Source organism: Malaclemys terrapin, chromosome 8 (assembly GCF_027887155.1).
Source record: "Malaclemys terrapin pileata isolate rMalTer1 chromosome 8, rMalTer1.hap1, whole genome shotgun sequence".
NCBI classification, from domain to species: Eukaryota; Metazoa; Chordata; order Testudines; family Emydidae; genus Malaclemys; species Malaclemys terrapin.
The window spans coordinates 95,082,390-95,088,389 of NC_071512.1; positions in this window are offsets into that span (position 1 = coordinate 95,082,390).

Sequence of the window (6,000 nt, forward strand, 5' to 3'; positions counted from 1 at the left end):
AAGACCCCAAAATCGGGACTGTCCCTATAAAATCGGGACATCTGGTCACCCTAGCCCAGGGGTAGGCAACCTATGGCACGCATGCCGAAGGCGGCATGCAAGCTGATTTTCAGTGGCACTCACACTGCCCGGGTCCTGGCCACCGGTTTGGGGGGCTCTACATTTTAATTTAATTTTAAATGAAGCTTCTTAAACATTTTAAAAACCTTATTTTCTTTACACACAACAATAGTTTAGTTATATATTATAGACTTATAGAAAGAGACCTTCTAAAAACATTAAAATGTATTACTGGCATGCAAAACCTTAAATTAGAGTGAATAAATGAAGACTCGGCACACCATTTCTGAAATGTTGCCAACCCCTGCCCTAGCCCCTGATATACCTGCTTTCTCCAGCCGGCCATGCCTGATGCCTCTACTGCCTCCTTGTGTTGTCTTCTCCGTCCTTGGGACTGTGCTGCATATGGGTCTTTCTGCAGGTCAGCTGTTCCCATGAGTACAAAAGGCAGCCCTGCACAGAGCTGTGTGGCATAGCAGAGTGTGTGGAGAAGGCTGGGGTTAATCAGAAACAGCCAAGCACCAATTCCCCTGCTAAAGTTGAGGCTGAGGAAATGTCTGAAAGTCAGGCAATTAGTTGTAACTGTGATAGGTGAGGGCTATGCTGGAAATCTGTTAAGGACTGTACTTTCCAAGGGGAGACTGCCTGAGGCACTAGAACCGAGTCAAAAAGCTGTATAGGAGACAGGGCTGTATAGGATTGTCAGTTCTTTACCCTTAAACCCCCATTAGCTCACAGTCTCTCCTTCAAGATTATTAGGCACTCTGCACGTATGATGTGTGAACTCGGCAGGTAGAAACGAGAGACAAAATTACAAATTCAAATGGTTTCCCTCTGCCTGGCAAACTATGCAGCTATGTTTTATCATCCCAGTGGCCATTCCCCATGTATGCATTAGGGAGACAGCAATACTAGCAGGCTGTAGTTCGTGAAGGAACAGGGCAGTGGGACAAAAGTGATGATGGTAAAGAAAGTGCTCTAATCATTAAGAGAAAAGATAAACCCCATTTTTCCTTGGCCATAGACATTGCTAGTAACCTCTTCATGTGGTGCAGGTGCAGCTCATGTGATAGTATATCAGCAGATTACGTTTTTGTGCCAGTCACGATTATAGGCACCTTGACCTACCTTAACATTCCAGATAGGGGGAAGAGTAGCTTGGCACTGTCTGCAGTTGCTGTGATTTAACCTCGTGATATCTAACTTCTACTGATACCACTTTTAAAGTCAGCTTTAAAACAAGCTAGATATTTCTAGCTATATGCACTTATTTATTTATTTTTTAAAATATTCTTGTCTGCGCAAGGATGCAAGATCAAGTTCTTTGTGGATGTTTAACTTTTTATCTAGTAAAACAGCCTGCATTGCTGCTCTTGACATTAGATTTGACTAGTAAATCTTCTGAACTTCAGAGGAATTACATAACTGAATCAGTTATACAACAGTTCATTTTTTAGTTCATATTTTACCGGTTGGTTGATTGCACACTGAAAAAAACCCCTACATATTCAGATAGTGACGACTTGCCCCGAATCAGGGTGGTATACAAACAAGTCTTTTTTAAAATCTGAAGAATGTGTTTATTCTGTTTAAGATAGCTAATATATCATATATACAGGACGGTAGATATAATGAATTCTTCTGTACATTCATGTAGAAACAGAAAATGTAAAAGCCAAACAGTGACACTTGGTGGCCAGTTATGTAATTTACAGCCTCCTCCCCCCCACCCCCCGGAATGTATTTGAAAAGGTTTAAAGACTAGATGAAAAATTATCTATTTCACAGCCTTGCTGTCACATCTGGTAACTTGGCTGATGTTAATTTCAATGCTATGCACTTCTCTGGCATTTTTCCAAGGACTGAAAGCCACACTACAAATATTAATTAAGCCTCACAACATCATGTGAGGTAGATGTCATGGATGCACATGCTAGAGATTAACTAGTTGATTTATCTAAATTCAAGTAGTGAATCATTGGTAGAGTTGTGAATAGGTTAGGAATCCTGATTCCCAATACCTGCTTTAACCACTAGACAACATTGTCCCTTCTGGTCTTCCATATATTGTCTAAAATTGTCCTGGCAGATAAAATCCACCTTCCCTTTGAACCAAACTCTGCCTAAATTGGAAGCTTTGATATTGTCACCATTAAAAAGGCAATGTCCACCTGTTTTGGCCCCAAATTTGACCTACTTTGAAGTTTTTATAATCAGATGAAGACTGGTCTGCTAGCTGAATTCTTTCTTTCTTTCTACAGACTCATTCCGCCACTGAAGACAAACATGTAATTATTTCTGGTGTGAATAAATCTGCCATTTGGTTGGGGCCAGGAAATAATTACCAGTCTTTTACCAGACATCCTACAGCAGTGGTGGGCAACCTGCGGCCGCTTCCCGCAGCTCCCATTAGCCGTGAACGGTGAACCGCAGCACTGGGAGCTGCGGGCGGGTGTGCAAACGTAAACAAACTGTCTGGCAGCTCGCCAGCAGATTACACTGATGGGCTGCATGCGGCCCGCAGGTTGCCCACCACTGTTGTATGTGATTGTGAATGGGAGTAGAGGTGGTTTGTGAAATTGGAATAGGAGGGATGGTGGACAGACTGAGTTACCATTACCTTACATGGGCATTCCTTGCAAATTGGGAAGGATAAATGTAGCAGATGAAACAGTTATCCCCTGCCCTCCTCCCTGCCTAATTCCCATCGGTCACTCATAAAGGGGCTTCTACAGTGTTGGGGAAAGGAGGAGATAATGTCACAGAGCTAAAATTCCCCTCATCCCTCTATACCCCTAAGACACATATGCCAGATTTCTGTTCCCTGCACGGAGAGAGGTAAAGGGGAACAATCTGGCTCACACATAGGACTCATACTAAATAAAAGGCTGTTTGCTCCCAGAGTGCTCTGAATACATCTTTGTGCTTGTACCTTTTTGACCTGTGGGAGATACAGCAGCAAGATAAATTATTAACTTTTTCAGGAAATGATCAACATGGATCAGCTGAATGAAGCACGGCCTGATCCAACCAAGTGTTAAGAGATCCATTTGGGAGCAATGCAGTAACTTTAGAATTATAAAATATTGACACCTTTACCAGATTTCAGCATTCCATTTCCCGCCTGCCTTCTGACTCTAGCGTCCCCTTCTGTTCCTTCCCCTTTCTGTCTGCTTTTCCCTCCGTCCTGCCCCCCACCAGTGGCTTGTCAATGCTCATATCTATGCTTTTCTATTTCTGGCTTTTTATTTACTTTCTTGTTGATATCTCTGCTTCTATTTTGGTGCTCATCCCTTCTGTATCTTTTTTCTGTGTCTGAGGTCATGAATGAAAAAGAGTTTGGTAGTTTCAGCATTGTCCCTAGCTGATGTTAGTTGACTTCACTGAACTGCTTACATAATGTGGGGCTGCAGTCCCTATTATTAATCTTTCCTATGTACTAAGATTTGATCATTTGTGTCAGTGATAAAAACCCCATCTTTTGGGGACCAGGCTGATCTGAGCAAGTGCTGGTAAATTATCCTGCATGACACACAGTGGTCTTTTAGTGAGATTGAAAGGGTCATAGAGACCTATTAAAAACAAATCTAAGTTCCCAATTTCAAATCGAGACCTGACACAGCAGTCAGCACTCTCCACTCTCATTTCCCAGAATGGAACTAGGTCACATCTTGGACACATGAGACGGTCCTTAATACGAAACTCCATCTCCAACATCAAACCTGTTGGTTGCCATTGTGCTGACCTTGACCCAAAGCATTACCAGGACAAGTTATTTCATATTATTACACTTCTTGACCCTAGTTTTGTTACCTAGAATCTTATTTTAAAACCCTGATGTAGAAAAGTAGGAACTAAGGCAGGGGCGGGCAAACTTTTTGGCCTGCCCCATCCAACCACCCCTGTTCCCTGACGGCCCTCCCAGGGCCCTTGCCCCATCCACCACCACCACCCCGCTCCCTGTCCCATGACCACCCCTGGAACCCCCACCTCCGACTGCCCCCCTGCCACCCCTCCTCTCATTCCTGACTGCCCCCCCCCGGGATCTCTACCCCATCCAACCACCCCTTCTCCCTGACCGCCCCCGGAACCGCTGCCCCCCGCTGCCCTATCCAACCCCTCCTCTCCTTCCTGACTGTTCCCCCAGAACTCCTATCCCCATTCAAACCCCCTGTTCCCCATCCTCTGACCGCCCCGACCCCTATCCACACCCCCACCCCTTGACCACCACCCCGAACTCCCCTGCCCTCTATCCAACCCCCCTGCTTCCTGCCTGGAGCACTGGTGGCTGGAGGTGTTACAGCTGCGCCGCCCGGCTGGAGCCAGCCACGCCACCGCGCAGCACAGAGCACCGGGTCAAGCCACGGCCCCGCAGCTGCACTGCCGGCAAGAGCTTGCCGCCCCACTGCCCAGAGCATTGTGCCGGCAGCGGGGAGAGCTGAGGCTGTGAGGGAGGGGAACCAGCAGGGGCAGGGCGGCGGCTAGCCTCCCAGGCCACGGGCTCATGGGCCGGGCAGGAGGGTCCCGCGGGCTGTAGTTTGCCCACCTCTGAACTAAGGGCTTGATATTGCCTGTGAGTAACTTTACTCATGTGAGCAGTCCTGTTGGTTTCAAGTGCATTGGTTTCCTCGAGTAAAATAACTCAGGCACATAGGTTTCTGTAGGATCAAACTATAAGGTAAAAAACAAGTCCATCATTGTTATCACTAGTCTCTATTGTTTGTATCTTGGTGGTGCCTAGGGGCCCGAATCAAGCATCATCAGGACCTTTTTGTGCTGGCTGCTGTACAGATCTGTAATGAACAAGTTAGCCTCTGCCCTAAAGAGCTCACCATCTAGATTTGTGCCAAGACACAATAAATAAATAGGAGGGCAGGGAGACGGGAAAATGAAGCAGTAATAAAACAAGCATGTTTTTGCATAATGTCCCAGCTTGCCATCCACCTAGCTGTTATCAGCTGGCAGTCATGTTTCAACTGTTGATTTATTTTTAATATTCATACCACTTTACAGGGTTTTCCTGTCCCTAATCTATGTATTCAGAGTACATTCTGTAGTAATGAGAATGAAGGTTTGCTAGCCTCTAACTATACCTAGTGGAAGGGCTGGTATTTTGTTCTAAACCGGCAGCTAAGCAATGAAGTGAAAATTTAAGAGGGAAAATTGAAACCAGGAATTCCATTCTAATATTATCAATTCCAAATGTCTGCTGGGATCAAAAAAGGGGAAAAAGTAAACCTTTCTGCCCAAAGAAACAATGTGGAATGTATCATTCCTGTTCATTAGCAGTTACAAACCACTCACTCAGCCCTCGGAACTTTCAAGTTAATGTCGCTCGTAGAAAAAAGTCTGTTTTTTCTCACATACTCTTTTAAGAAGGGTTTGAGATATATATATACACACACACACACACACACACAAACACACATTTTGTTTGTTTAATGAGAGGCAGCCTTTCTCCTTTACATTAAAACCAGTCCAGATCCAGCTCAGGTTACTAGCGATCAAATGTGACCACAGTTAGTGACCTAACTAAAATGGCTTTGATAGTTTTTGTCCAGTTCCCTGTGGTTAGGCATCCACATCTCAAAAACACGATCACAACCAGTAACAACTGACAGCCTTGCTGCCAATGTTAGCACAGAGCCCACAGCTTGAGCAGACATTTGAGGGGCTTGGAGCATGAACTACCTTCAGATTCCTAGGGGTGTTGGTATCTCTGTGTCAGAGTTAAGGCAGAGGAGCACGGGGGAAGCTTGCATAGCCATTGTCTGTGCAGTGTCTGTTCCACAGATAAACAGACTTCAGCCTCCACAGCTGTCAGTCTGGCACCTTTCAAAAATAATTAACTCACATTATATATCTTATTATACACCCAGCTACGAATAACAAACTCTAGATATACACGTTATACACAGACTGACACAGGTATGTGCATAT